The sequence below is a fragment of the Bison bison genome, unplaced genomic scaffold (assembly GCF_000754665.1).
Source record: "Bison bison bison isolate TAMUID 2011002044 unplaced genomic scaffold, Bison_UMD1.0 scf7180017864142, whole genome shotgun sequence".
NCBI classification, from domain to species: Eukaryota; Metazoa; Chordata; class Mammalia; order Artiodactyla; family Bovidae; genus Bison; species Bison bison.
The window spans coordinates 619,400-634,926 of record NW_011494714.1 but is presented as its reverse complement, the minus strand read 5'-3'; the positions used below and the strand labels follow the sequence as shown (position 1 = coordinate 634,926).

General features: G+C 38.3%; 1 protein-coding gene across 7 annotated transcripts in view; it reads right to left on the bottom strand.

Annotated features, from left to right (window-relative positions):
- CSNK1G1 (casein kinase 1, gamma 1) overlaps positions 1 to 15,527 on the bottom strand; it is a 156,817-nt gene that overhangs the window by 125,713 nt on the left and 15,577 nt on the right. Inside the window, exon 2 of one of the 7 annotated variants that reach the window (XM_010840195.1) lies at positions 5,695 to 5,743. The exons of the other annotated variants lie outside the window; for them this stretch is intronic. The gene's annotated coding sequence lies outside the window, so the exon portion shown is untranslated. The remainder of the gene's footprint in view (positions 1 to 5,694; positions 5,744 to 15,527) is intronic. 7 annotated transcript variants of the gene reach the window in all.

The window sequence follows — 15,527 nt, the reverse complement described above, 5'->3', positions numbered from 1 at the left end:
AGTAGAAATTTAAATGCACATTAGTAAGTGAAAGAAGCTAATCTGAAAATGCTATATACTGTATGATTCCAACTATATGACATTCTGGAAAAGGCAAAACTATAGAGACAGTAAAAAAGATCAGCAGTTACCACGGGAAGGGAAGTGGGTGTACAAGTGCAGCCTAGATGATTTTAGGTGGTGAGACTACTCTGTATGATACTATAATAGTGGATACGTGTCATTACACATGTCCAAATTATGAACATGCTGGACATTACTATATGGACATTATGTCCAAAGCCACATAATGTACAACACCAAAAAAATCTCCCTGTGCTTCCAGCAGGAGGAGGGAAAAATAAACTAGTTTGAAATACGCCAGAAGCTTAAAGTACAGGACTTAGATAATTATGATGTGTCAGTGTTGGTTCATCGATCGTTAACAACAGTACCACTCTGATGGAGGATACTGATAATGGGGGAGGCTATGCATATGTAGGAGCAGAGGGTATATGGGAAGTCTCTGTACCTTCCTCTTAATTTTGCCATGAATCTAAAATTACTCTTAAAAAATGAAGTCCTTAAAGATAAAAAAATTCCCTGGGATCCAGTGGCCAGGGCTCAGCACTGTCACTACTGGGACCTGGGCCCTGCTTGGGGGAACTAAGATCTCACAAGCCTTGCAGAATGCCCTATCCCCCCCAAAAAAAGATACACAGATATGTGTTTTAAAACACTATTTCTAATAAAAGAAACAAAAAGAATTACAGCAATTACTGAAGGAGTCTGCATAATTTCTTGGCGTCAAAAAGGAAAAGTACAAGCACATGTATTTACTCAAAGTGGAGTTCTTTTTTCTTCAAAGTGGAGTTCTTAATTCAACCAAACATTTACTAACTGTCTCCTATGTGCCTAAAACTAGGATAGTCACTAGGGATGTAACAGTGAACTCACCATATACACAGTTCTAGTGCTCACAGAGTTTACAGTCTACAGTGGGCATCACAAACAATCACATAAAAAAAACTGCAAATTTGCGTCATGCTGCAAAGACCTGCTGAAGATAATGGGGAAGGCAAAGGGAGAGTTTTAGAAAGAGGGTGATCAAGGCCTTTAATAGAAGCTACATTTAAACACTGTCCTCAAGGATGAGAAGAAGCCAACTATGTCAAGAGCTGGGATCAGAGCCTCCAGAAAGAGAAAAACCCTGTAGAGACTCTTGGTAGAAGAAGACCAACAAGGCAGGGGATTACAAGGGAAGAGGAGGCAGGAGTCCACTATTCAGGATTTACAGGTTGCTGATAAGCCACCATTTATCAAATGAGAAGCCATTTAAGCATTTAAAGTAGGGAAGTGACATTTATATTTAAAAGGGACTTAGGTTTATTAAAGACATTTATATTTTTATATCACCTGACGCCAGTCAGAATGGCCATCATCAAAAAATCTATAAACAATAAATTTTGCTGAAGAGCGTATGGAGGAAAGAGAATCCTACACTGTTGGTGGGAAATGTAAACTGGTACAACCACTATGGTGAATACAGAGGTTCCTTAAGAAACTAAAAATAGAACTACCATGTACATGATCCAGCAATCCCACTCCTGGGCATATACCTGGAGAAAACTGTAATTCCAAAAGATACATGCACCCCTATGCTCACTGCAGCACTACTTACAACAGCCAGGACATGGAAGCAACCTAAATGTCCATCAACAGAGGAATGGACAAAGAAGATGTGGTACATAGAGACAATGGAGCATTATTCAGCCATAAAAAAGAATGAAATTGTGTGCATTTGCGGAGACATGATTGGACCTAGACACTGTCACACAGAGTGAAATGAGTCAGAAATAGAAAAACAAATATTGTACATTAATGCACATATGCAGAATCTAGAAAAGCATAAGATGAACCCATTTGCAAAGCAGAAATAGAGACACAGACGTATGGACACCAAGATGGGAAAATGGGATGAGATAAATTGGAAGATCTGGATTGATATATATGCACTACTGGGTATAAAATAGGTAATTAATGACAAAACGTGGTCCACTGAAGAAGGGAATGACAAACCACTTCAGTATTCTTGCCTTGAGGACCCCATGAAAAGTATGAAAAGGCAAAAAGATAGGACACTGAAACATGAACTCCCCAGGTCGGTGGTGCCCAATATGCTACTGGAGATCAGTGGAGAAATAACTCCAGAAAGAATGAAGAGACGGAGCCAAAGCAAAAACAACACCCAGTTGTGGATGTGACTGGTGATGGAAGTAAAGTCTGATGCTGTAAAGAGCAATATTGCTTAAAAACCTGGGATGTTAGGTCCATCAGTCAAGGCAAATTGGAAGTGGTCAAAGAGGAGATGGCAAGATTGAACATCAACATTTTAGGAATCAGCGAACTAAAATGGACTGAATTGGGTGAATTTAACTCAGATGACCATTATATCTACTACTGTGGAAAAGAATCTCTTAGAAGAAAGGAAATAGCCATCATAGTCAACAGAAGAGTCTGAAATGCAGTACTTGGATGCAATCTCAAAAATGACAGAATGATCTATGTTCATTTCTAAGGCAAACCATTCAATATCACAGTAATCCAAGTCTATGCTCCAACCAGTAATGCTGAAGCTGAGTGGTTCTATGAAGACCTACAAGACCTTCCAGAACTAAAACCCAAAAAAAGATGTCCTTTTCATTATAGGGGACTGGAATGCAAAAGTGGGAAGTCAAGAGATACCGGGAGTAACAGGCAAATTTGACCTTGGAGTACAGAATGAAGCAAGGCCAAGGCTAATACAGTTTTGCCAAGAGAATGCACTGGTAACAGCAAATACCTCTTCCGACAACACAAGAGGACTCTGCATATGGACATCACCAGATGATCAATACTGAAATCAGACTGATTATATTCTTTGAAACCAAAGATGGAGAAGTTCTATATACAGTCAGGAAAAACAAGACCAGGAGCTGACTGTAGCTCACATCATGAACTCCTTATTGCCAAATTCAGATTTAAATTGAAGACAGTAGGGAAAACCACTAGATCATTCAGGTATGACCTAAATCAAATCCCTTAGGATTATACAGAGGAAGTGAGAAATAGATTCAAGGGATTAGTTCTGACAGAGTGCCTGAAGAATTATTAATGGAGCTTTGTGACTTTGTACACGAGGCAGGGATCAAGTCCATCTCCAAAAAAAAAAAGAAATGCAAAAAGGCAAAATGGATTCTGAGGAGGCCTTACAAATAGCTATACAAAGAAGAGAAGTGAAAGACAAAGGAGAAAAGGAAAGATATACCCATTTGAATGCGGACTTCCAAAGAATAGCAAGGAGAGATAAGAAAGCCTTCCTTAGTGATCAATGCAAAGATAGAGAGGAAAACAATATAATGGGAAAGACTAGAGATCTCTTCAAGAAAATTAGAGATACCAAGGGAACATTTTATGCAAAGATGGGCACTATAAAGGACAGAATGGTATGGATCTAACAGAAGCAGAAGATATTAAGAAGAGGTGGCAAGAATACACAGGAAAACTATACAAAAAAGATCTTCACGACCAAGATACTCACGATGATATGATCACTCACCTAGAGCCAGACATCCTGGAATGTGAAGTCAAGTGGGCCTTAGAAAGCATCACTATGAACAAAGCTAGTGGAGGTGATGGAATTCCAGTTGAGTAATTTCAAATCCTAAAAAATGATGCTGTGAAAGTGCTGCACTCAATATGCCAGCAAATCTGGAAAACTCAGCAGTGGCCACAGGACTGGAAAAGGTCAATGTTCATTCCACTCCCAAAAGAAAGGCAATGCCAAAGAATGTTCAAACTACCGCACAATTGCACTCATCTCACATGCTAGTAAAGTAATGCTCAAAATTCTCCAAGCCAGGCTTTAACAGTACGTGAACCGTGAACCTCCAGATGTTCAAGCTGGATTTAGAAAAGGCAGAGGAACCAGAGATCAAATTGCCAACATCCGCTGGATCATCGAAAAAGCAACAGAGTCCCAGAAAAACATCTGCTTTACTGACTATGCCAAAGCCTTTGACTGTGTGGACCACAACAAACTGTTGAAAAATCTTAAAGAGATGGGAATACCAGACCACCTGACCTGCCTCTTGAGAAACCTGTATGCAGGTCAGGAAGCAACAGTTAGAACTGGACATGGAACAATAGACTGGTTCCGAATTGGGAAAGGAGTATGTCAAGGCTGTATATTGTCACCCTGCTTATTTAACTTATATGTAGAGCACATCATGAGAAATGCTGGGCTGGATGAAGCACAAGCTGGAATCAAGATTGCCGGGAGAAATATCAATAACCTCAGATATGCAGATGACACCACCTTTATGGCAAAAAGCAAAGAATAACTAAAGAGCCTCTTGATGAAAGTGAAAGAGGAGAGTTAAAAAGTTGGCTTAAAACTCAACAATCAGAAAACTAAGATCATGGCATCCGGTCCCATCACTTCATGGCAAATAGATGGGGAAACAATAGAAACAGTGAGAGACTATTTTTGGGGGCTGCAAAATATCTACGATGGTGACTGCAGCCATGAAATTAAAAGAAGCTTGCTCCTTGGAAAAAAAGTTATGACCAATCTAGACAACATATTCAAAAGCAGAGACATTACTTTGTCAACAAAGGTCCATCTAGTCAAAGCTATGGTTTTTCCAGTAGTCATGTATGGATGTGAGAGTTGGATTATAAAGAAAGCTGAGTACCGAAGAATGATGCTTTTGAACTATGGTGTTGGAGAAGACTCTTGAGAGTCCCTTGGACTGCAAGGAGATCCAACCAGTCCATCCTAAAGGAAATCAGCCCTGAATATTCACTGGAAGGCCTGATGCTGAAGCTAAAACTCATATAGCTTTGGCCACCTGATGCGAAGAGCTGACTCACTGGAAAAGACCCTAATGCTGGGAAAGACTGAAGTTAGGAGGAGAAGGGGACAACAGAGGATGAGATGGTTGGATTGCATCACTGACTCAATGGACATGAGTTTGAGTAAACTCTGGGAATTGGTGATGGACAGAGAGGCCTGGCATGCTGCAGTTCACGGGGTCGCAAAGAGTCAGACACAACTGAATGACTGAACTGGACTAATGAAAACCTACTATATAGCACAGCGGGGAAAAGGTACATGTATTAAGGACATATATTTAGTTAATCTTAAAAATGCATTCCAATATACACTAGGCGCAGACAAATACTATTGATTCTGCTTATACAAGGTACCTAGAAAAGTCAAGTTCATAGAGTCAGAAAGTACATTCATTGGTAGATGCCAGGGCCAGGGTGTGAGCGTGAGGTGGGGAGGGGGATTGCGGAGTTAGTACTTTTTGGGGACAGATTTTCAGATTAGGACGGTGACAAATTCAGGAGATGGATAATGGTGAGAGTTGTACAACAATGTGAATGCACTTATTGCCACTGAACTGTACAGTTAAACTTGTTAAAACAGTATGTTTTATATTATAGGGCTTTTATCACAATAAAAGTTTTTTTAAAATAAAATGACTGACTGTGACCTCTTCTGTGAAGTTAACATGGACTTAGACATTCCTTGCCACAGACAGAGAAACTGAAGCTCACAGGGTTTATATTCACTGACTAGATCACACAGTCAAACCCAGCCATGTGTTCAAAGTCTGAGCTATCTCACGTCTGTCACACTTAACAAAGAACCCTGTACTCACTTACCCATTCAGCCCCATTGAGTCAAAAGTGCATTGGCCTCACAACTGTCCTCCTGAAACAACAACAACAACAAAAAAAGTGTGTGGCGATTTTTAAATATGTCCACAATTTTTCTGCTAGGAAGTCAACCTAACTTTCCCTCCCTTAACATGTCTTCTATTTCCCACACTGATGTTCTTCATCATTTAATACTGTATTTATGCTCCTTTTTTGTGGCAGAACTTCTCCATCAAATTTGTTTTTTTTTGTTTTAACAGCTTCATTGATGGGAATTTCCTGATAGTTCAGTGGTTAGTACTTGGAGTTTTTACTGTGGTGGCGCAGGTTCAATCCCTGGTCAAGGAATGAACATCCCACAAACCATGTGGCACAGCCAAAAGAAAGAAAACAAAAAAATCCAGCTTCCTTGAGGTGTAATTCACATACCATACAATTCATCTATTTAAAGCATACCTCTGTTTTAAAAATAATTCCTAAACTGAGAGAAAGCAAAATGGCCTACAATTAGTCCAACAGATTTTTCCAGAGTTTGTTTATCCAGTAAAGACTTACAGATTCTCTAGTTGGTTAATTTATTTCGCTACCTGACAGAGATGGACAGGGAGCTAGGGCTTAAGAAACCGCTATACAGCTCAGGAAAAGATTTTATGACTACTTTTCCTGTCTTGGCCCTCATCTCTGAATTTTGTTCATGTCAATTTGGTGGAGACTTCTTCCTGCAGAAGTAAGCCAATTGTGACATTAAAAGCTTTTATCAGAGAGGAGAGAAAATATGCACTTATATAAATATTTTATGAATAATGTGAATAAATCATACATAGTGTCTTTATGACTTTGCTGTTGTGGCCTCAGGACACAATGAACCATGTACCTCACTTGCTTCTTCCTGTGACATGTTAGTAAGGATTTTCAAACATTCTGTGGTTCTGACGACAGTACGATCCTCTTGGAAAGGATAACTTTAGCTGAACTTCTTTCAATCTAATCCAAAATATACTGTTCCTGGAAGACAGTCCTTTAAATCTGTGGCATTAAATTAGGTCTGTTATCTGTTTTCATCACCCTGAAGTTTTCTTCATTACTTCTGCTTCAGTATTATTTTTGTTATTGCTAATTCATTACACGCCATTTTGGCAGGGCAGGGGTTAAGGTTGAGGGCTAATGGGTATAAACATAAATCTATAATATCTTCTTTCCTGGAGCACTATTTCTTTTGAACAAATGTGCAAACGCATTAATACTATGAAGGTGTATAAAATTTGGTTTTATCCAGATAGTAACCTATTAGACTTCAAGTTTACTGACTTTGTGATACTTCATAAAATTTGTCCTGCTAGATTTTCTTGTCAAATTATATTTATCTTTCAAGTGTTACTGAAATGTATCTACTCTCAAAGGATAAAGATTTGATATGCCTGAGACTATTTAAAAGACATACCATTTTCTTCCAAAAGTGTTTTGAGTAGCACTTTTAGAATTGGCCTCTTGAGGTGATTACTTTAAGAAAGTAATACTTATTTGGATTTTAAGTTATTAGAAGTTTTTTTTCAAAATTAGCTTAATTTATCATGCTCATATCCTTGTATTTATGTTATAGACATAAAATGTAATACCTTTTCCCTTAATAAATAAAAATAATAAAAGGAAAATACTGCTTGTTTAAAGATTTTTTAAAAACGCACACATACAGTAGGGACTTCCATGGTAGTCCAGTGGTTTAGATTCCTCCTGCCAATGCAGAGGACATTGGTTCGATCCCTGATCCAGGAAGATTTCACATGCCACAAGGTAACTAAGCCCATGTGCTACAACTACTGAGCCCACACCCCGCAACTAGTGAAGCCTACATGCCCTTCCACAATGAGAAGCCACTGCAACAAGAAGTCCAAGCACTGAAACTAGAGAGTCGCCCCTGCTCTCCACAACTAGAGAAAGCCCGAGCATAGCTACAAAGACCCAGCACAGCCAAAAATAAATAAATAATTTTAAACACACACACACACACACACAACAAAACTGAGTGATAATCTAAGCAGACCATGGTTTTGAGTCTCTAGGTAATTCCACTGAAAAAGGCACAAAACAAACTCATTGATGTAGAAACTGCAATGCTAAGAAGGATGTTGAATGTAAAGACTGGATATCTAATATAAAGAGTGATGACTACTAGGACTCGTCTGGTGGTCCAACGATTAAGAATCTGCCTTCCAGTGCAGGGGACATGGGTTCAATTCCTGGTCGGGGAACTAAGATCCCAAATGCTGCAAGGCAACTAGGCGGCCACACCACAACTGGAGAAGCCAGTGCATCACAACTGGAGACTCTGGACACTGCCAATCGCCACAAATTGAGTCCTGTGCCACAAGGAAATATCCCACATGATGCAGCAAAGATCCCGTATAACACAACCAAGACTCAACACAGCTAAAGAAAGAACATGAATGAATTCAGGTCCAATGCTGGCAGCTCTGATTTTTCAGGAGTTGCTAAACATTGAAATTACAATAAAATATCCCATTTTCTATACACTGGAAACTAATTTAAAAAAAAATTTAAACAGTGTCTGAGATACCAATTTGCAGTCTCTGGTATAAAATTGTTAAAATGAAATACAGCTTTTAAAGCCTTCAGCCTAAACAATCCATGCTGCCAAAAACAAGGATGGGAACTCATAAAACAAGAAAAAAGCACCACGTTTAACTAAAAAGTACCTTGTTCACTCCAGAAACAAAAACAAGACTGAATATAAATAGTGCGAGTCTGAAATGATAATGCTTTCAACAGAGAAGTTCAGAGTATCATAGTTAGTACTGTTAACTGGACAAATTTAATTCATTTTTGTTCCTTATACAAGGAAAAATTCCCATTTCTCAATTTCAGATCTAAACAATAATTTGATGTATTATTCTAAGGAAATGAATAGCATTCAACATAAAAAGTTACTCCAAAGTAGGTTAAGGCAAACATTTATATGATGAACAGATGGGTTTACGAAGGAAAAAGGCTAAAACACATCAAACAAAATTACCATAAGTCCAATGTCTGATGACAAATGCAGCTACCTGCATTGAGCTAGGTTAAGGTTGTGGACACTGCAAATTCATTTCAAAGCATACAAAGACTCAACACTAATATTGGTAAAGCTTTTCGTTATAAAATGATAGTATCATTAAACTTCCCTGAGCAAGAAGAACAGCCAACAGGATGGGAAAGAAGGAAGGGGAGCTGGGTTTGTAGTGATGCTGTACATAAAACCTGAATTCTCTTCTGTATTTCTCCTAACTCCTATAGAAAAGCCATACAAAGCAGTAACATCTCACAGTAGCGCCTGCTAGGCTCTAATTATATCTCATGTAACATTTCACTGTATTTTTATTCCATTTTCTCACCTCAATTACCCTGAGTAGTGAACATTTTTCACCTTCTGAAATCCTTACCCTGTAACTTTTTATTCTTCTCTCGTGGATGGAGCATAAAGGTTTACAACATGACTGTTCCCATATTTCAGATTTTTCTTAGTTTTATGTATGAACTAGCCACAAAGAAATCTGGGTTTTTTCCTCTCCCAGAGTTTCCAACAGCTAAGTCTTTTGGCGGGGGGGCTTCTCATTGTGGAGCGCGGGCTCTCTCTTTGCAGTGCACATACTTCTCCTGTTTTGTCACTTGGGCTCTAGAGCACTCACAGGCTCAGCAGTTACAGCACAGGCTCCCAGAACACGTGGGCTCAGGAGCTACAGTGGCAGACTTGGCTGCTTCACAGCATGTGGGATCTTAGTTCCCCAACAAGGGATCAAACCTGAGCCCCCGGCATGGCAAGGCAGTGCTATGTTACACTAAGGTTCTAAAAGTATACCTTACCTTTCATTTCCTTAAATTTCCTCTTCCACTCTTTCAAAGTTCCTTCCTAAGGGTTGTCCTTTATCAAACTATAAGGAAGCATAACCTTCCAGTCTTTCCCAGACCCCTAAAACGTTTCCAAGTGTTTAAAACAATATCCCTAGTGTTTAAAATATGGCTTTACAGACTATAAATATGTATTTATGACATTAATAATAAAAATTATCTTTACAGTCAAACACAAGAATGGAAAATAAACAGTTTCTGTTAGGATGGTGAAATTTCCACTTTCTTTTCATTTTTAATTATTTTTATTACATTACTTGTGCAACAAAATGAGTACAACCATCCTTGGTTGAAAAACTGTTCATACAAAAATGCTACTTAACTCCCATCAGCCAATTCTCTCATGAAGTTGTTTCAGAATGTTGGTAAATTTCAATGAGCAGCCAAAGTTAACAGTCATTATAATATGCTATGCTATGCTAAGTCACTTCAATCGTGTCCGACTCTGTGTGATGACCCCATAGTCAGTAGCTCACCAGGCTCCCCCGTCCCTGGGATTCTCCAGGCAAGAACACTGGAGTGGGTTGCCATTTCCTTCTCCAATGCATGAAAGTGAAAAGTGAAAGTGAAGTCGCTGTCATGTCTGACTCAGCGACCCCATGGACTGCAGCCCACCAGGTTCCTTTGTCCATGGGAGTTTCCAGGCAAGAGTACTGGAGTGGGGTGCCATTTCCTTCTCCAATGCGTGAAAGTGAAGTCACTCAGTCATGTCCGACTCTTAGTGATCCCATAAACTGTAGCCTACCAGGCTCCTCCGTCCATGGGATTTTCCAGGCAAGAGTACTGGAGTGGGGTGCCATTGCCTTCTCCGCATTATAATATATGTCATGCTAAAGTTTTCATTTCAAAGATATAGAAAGACATCCCACTCATTATGGTTGTCAAAAATCAGCCAGAGGACTTCCCTGGTGGTCCAATGGTTAAGAATCCACCTGCCAATGCAAGAGACAAGGGTTCAATCTCTGGCCTGGGAACTAAGATCCCAAATGCTGTGGAGCAACTAAGCCTGTGTGTCACAACTACTGAGTCCATGAACCACAACTACAGAAGCCCACATGCTCTAGAGCCTGTGTTCTACAACCAGAGAAGCCACAGCAAGGAGAAGCCCACACACTGCAACTAGAGAGCAGAGTAGCCCTGCTTGCTGCAACTAGAGAAAGCCTGAGAACAACAATGAAGAGACTGTGTACCACAACGAAGACCCAGCACAACCAAAAAACAAAAAATTAGCCAAAAGTGTATTTTATGATCAAAACCAGTGCAGTCCCATTATGGCAAACAGTTGATGAAGGGAATCAGGTTGAAACCACTAACCAATAAATGATTACTTTTTTAAGGCACCTCCTCTATAAGAAGGAACTTAGGATAGTTTCACAAACTCAAGAGTGGGCAAAACACATGGACTCACAAATGGGTCCAGTAATAAAGCAACGAAGAAAGAGTCAAGGGAAACAGTAACCTTTGACTATGTCTCAGTTCCTTTACCGGTAAAATAAGAACAACCAACAAAGAAAAACAATACTGATCAGAGATGTGCAGCAACCCAGAGTGTTCTTTCCCCTTATCCATGTTCTCCCTATAAAACAGGAGGAGGTAAGTAGGTAAGGAAAATGAGTAGGCAAAGATAACCATAATCTGTTGAGCAACCTTTCCTCATACCCACACAGAAGGCCAACGAGTTTCTCCTGTTCTTCTTTCACCTCCACACAAATAAACAGAATCCTAGGGGAAAAAACTTGAATTTATTCTGGCTTGTTTGTGAGTTTTTATTTATTACTACTGAAGACAGACCCAGAAATCTCTCCTTTCCTTCCCACGATTCCTTACTGAAGTCACAAGAATCCATTGTCTTTTGGGTCTATCTGCAGGAGTAGTAGCCTCTGATAAACAGCCTCTTAATTGAAATCCAGTGAAAACGCTACAAAGATAATGTTCGAGAGAAGTAGAGGAGGAAATAGCCTCTCCTGGCCTCAAAGGAGAAAAAGTGCCATTAACTCTGTATTAAATACCAATACACTAAAATAAGAGACATACATGTGAGTTTCACTTTGGAACAGTAAAAGCAATGAGCAAGAAGAGCTTTAAAAAAAAAAAGTTTTTTCTTTAAAGCCAAGAAAAACATAATGAGAAAAGAAACAATTGGTAAGCCCACTAGAAAGAAGCAAACACCCACCCAAATATCCGTCTTTTAGTATTACTTTGTAGAGTATTAATTAAAACTAACTTCTCTAGTAACCTGCTCAAAAGTCGAATATATACATGCCCACAGGACTCCTACAAGCCTGGGCCAAATTCAATTATTAAGTCAGTGTAGTGAAATTATTTTAGATCAATTTTATATATTTGGCTACATAAAAGTCCAACTCTAAAACAATGCTTTAAAATTCCAGAATAGGAAAAATGCTGTTACTCAAAAGATAACTGGGTTTCACTTATCTCTCTTCCTTTTATACTACCTACTAATAATCAAAAATCATTTTAATCAGTTATATAACACCTTAACTCTTAAAATCTAAAGGACAACGTCTAGAATATTTATAAAATGCCTAGGGGAAAATGTGACATTAAAATATAAAATGAAAAACTTCTTTTTAATGAATATTCCAAGAATAAAATTATTACCATACTGATCTTGAGAGTAATTATTTTCTCTTTCCCAACAATCAGTCATACTTACCTAACCTTTTCACTCTTTTCCATAATTAGCCTTTATCTTGTTTCACCTTCTAATTTTCTCATACCTCGACCAATCACAGTTCTGCCTAACCAAATACTTCTAAAAAATAAATGTATCTAGTTATGTATGTCAAACCATACTTGTGCAGATATAAATCTCTTTAAGTATGCTGCTGCTGCTGCTAAGTCGCTTTAGTCGTGTCCGACTCTGTGCCACCCCATAGACAGAAGCCCACCAGTCTCCCCCGTCCCTGGGATTCTCCAGGCAAGAACACTGGAGTAGCTTGCCATTTCCTTCTCCAATGCATGAAAGTGAAAAGTGAAAGTGAAGTCGCTCAGTCGTGTCCGACTCTTAGCGACCCCATGGACTGCAGCCCACCAGGGTCCTCTGTCCATGGGATTTTCCAGGCAAGAGTACTGGAGTGGGATGCCATTGCCTTCTCCACTCTTTAAGTATAACCACCCCTCGTTAGTATAATCATTAGGAAATTATGTCCTGAGTAGATGAATCTGCTAGAGAATTAAAGTTTACTTTTTTAAACCCTACAACTAAGATTAAAATATACTTCATACTTAAATAAAAGCCACTATAAGGAAAAGAAATGAGATATAAATATTGGGAGAGAAGAAAAGGAAGAAGTAATTTTAGAGCATATTCTCACCCATGGACTCTTAGCACAGTCAAACACATGTGACACGTGAATTTAACCTTTTTGATGGCTGAGAATAACCACTGTATTTTTCTATGAAAAACTATGTCATCTAGCCCTAACGATGTAAAGCCTAATGCTGCTATACTAAATGGCCCCAGGGTACTAAGTTTTAATACTGTATTTTTTGTCTCTTTCTCACAGTTGGTGTGTTCAGCTCTAGCAGCACCTTTCTTCCCTAACATGTAATGTGCCTCCTTTTAAAAACTTATTTTGGCCACCAAGCATGTAAGATCTTAGTTCCCTGGCTAGGAAACAGGGTGTCTTAACCACTGGACTGCCAGGGAAGTCCCTTAATGTACCTCCTTTAATATGCTATGAGCTATAACCAAGTGAAAGAAACTATTAGTCGCTCAGTCATGTCCGACTCTTTCTGACTCCATGGACTGTAGCCCACCAGGCTCCTCTGTCCATAGAATTCTCCAGGCAAGAATACTGGAGTGGGTTGCCATTCCTTTATCAAGAGGATCTTCCTGACCCAGGGATCAAACCCAGGTCTCCCACATTGCAGGTGGATTCTTTACCATCTGAGGTGACTTAGTAAAATGTGGTGACTATGTTCCTGGAAGCTATAGAAGTACACTTTTAGGAAAAGTTACATGAATTTTAGGACTCACACTTAAAGAATACAGACTTTCTAGTCTATACTCAAGTTCTCAGCTATGTATACAAAGAAGTTTCTAAGGGAATTAAAACTATTAAGAGTTTCTATAGGCATAAAACTATGATTAGATAAAGGACCACCTTCATTTCATAATCAGGTCAAACGCAGCAGATCCAGGAGCAGTGGGTAAAGACATGTGATCTGTGTACTGAAAATGATCATTGTTCTTTAATTTGTTAAGAGATTGCATTATGTTTTAGAAAAGTCAGACTAGTTTGAAGATTAGCCCAAAGAATGTCTTTTAACTTATAAATGTAATAATTTCCAAACATTAAAGAAAAAAAGAAATGCTATTTAATGTGTTCAAATACACAAAACAAATCAAGTTAATAAAGAACAATTTCTAACTAGGAATCTTGAGTACATCCCTAATACAAATAAATAAGAAGAGCCTATAATAAACACGTCAAATATAAATGCCTCTCAAGCAATTTGCTCTCTGTTAGGTTAACCATTGCCTCGATGACTCTGATTCCATCAAATTATTTCTTACCAAACTATTTCCCACAGATGTTTGTCAGCCACGGGTGAAAATGATTCTCGGTAGTTATAACCCAACACTTTTCTGAACTTCACAAGAGTTACACCACATCAAAACTCAAGGTGGGCTCATTAGCAGACTTCAAACCTTACACACCTTACAATGCAAACCAGAAAAAGCACATTCCTGGCAATTTCTATTGACTGCTAATATTTCAGAAATTAATATAGTATTGATGTGACTCAAATTGTATTATTTTTAAATAAATTTTATTTCTACTTATTTTTTTACAGTTAACACACACGATTTCCAAAAACTATATGGCACTTCATATGCATTGTAAGTATGAAGCACACATTAATTAAAAATGCTATACAAAAATAACATTTTTCATCTATGAAAATGGTAATGATACAAAATTGTGATGCCCCACATTAGGTAAGTCCAGAGTAATAAGCTCTCATGCCTTGCTGAGGGGACTGTACCACCTTTCCAAAAGACTGATTCTAAAATGTTCATTTATTGACTCTTCAGGAATAAATAATAACATCCATCAATCAAACCCTAAGGAATGAAGTTTCCTAAGGAAATATTTCAGAATTTATAGGAGCAGACATCTGAAATAACGTAAAAACAACAGAAGTGTAGTTAATTTGGGTGTTTTACAGCCATTAATGATTTAATAATATGGAACAATTTTCTCAACAATAAGTGAAGAAAGAATACTATTAACTGTATTACTTAAAACATACATTATACATGTATCTCTGTCTCCTTTCATATAATCACAGAAAAAAATGGAAAGAAACTTTATCTGAAAATAATGATTAACAGGAGCCTCTAGAGCTACAGTCCACGTCATTGCCAAGAGTCAGACATAACTGAGCACACATGCATGCACTCTCTAGGAAATGAATACTCTCTAGGAAATATTATATTTGGTTTTATTTTGTTCTTTATAATTTTGCCACACTGCTCAAATTAAAAAAAAAAAAAACCCTTCACGTATGAAATAATCACATAAATTAACAAAAAACCCTTCACATATGAAATAAACACATAAATTAACTGAAAAAACAAAACCAAATGCCTGGTCCATAATGCTGTGAAAAAATACTGCGACGGTGTTTAAAAAGGGCTTCCCTTGTGGCTCAGGTAGTAAATGCGGGAGACCTGGGTTCAATCCCTGGGTTGGGAAGATCCCCTGGAGAAGGGAAAGGCTACCCACTCCAGAATTCTGGCCTGGAAAATTCCATGGACTGTATACTCCATGGGGTTACCAAGAGTCAGACACAGCTGAGCGACTTTCACTTTTTTCACTGTTTAAAAATGTTTTTAAACAGGAAAATAGTTCATACTGTATTTTATAACAAGAGAATTAAAAAAAATATATATATGTTAG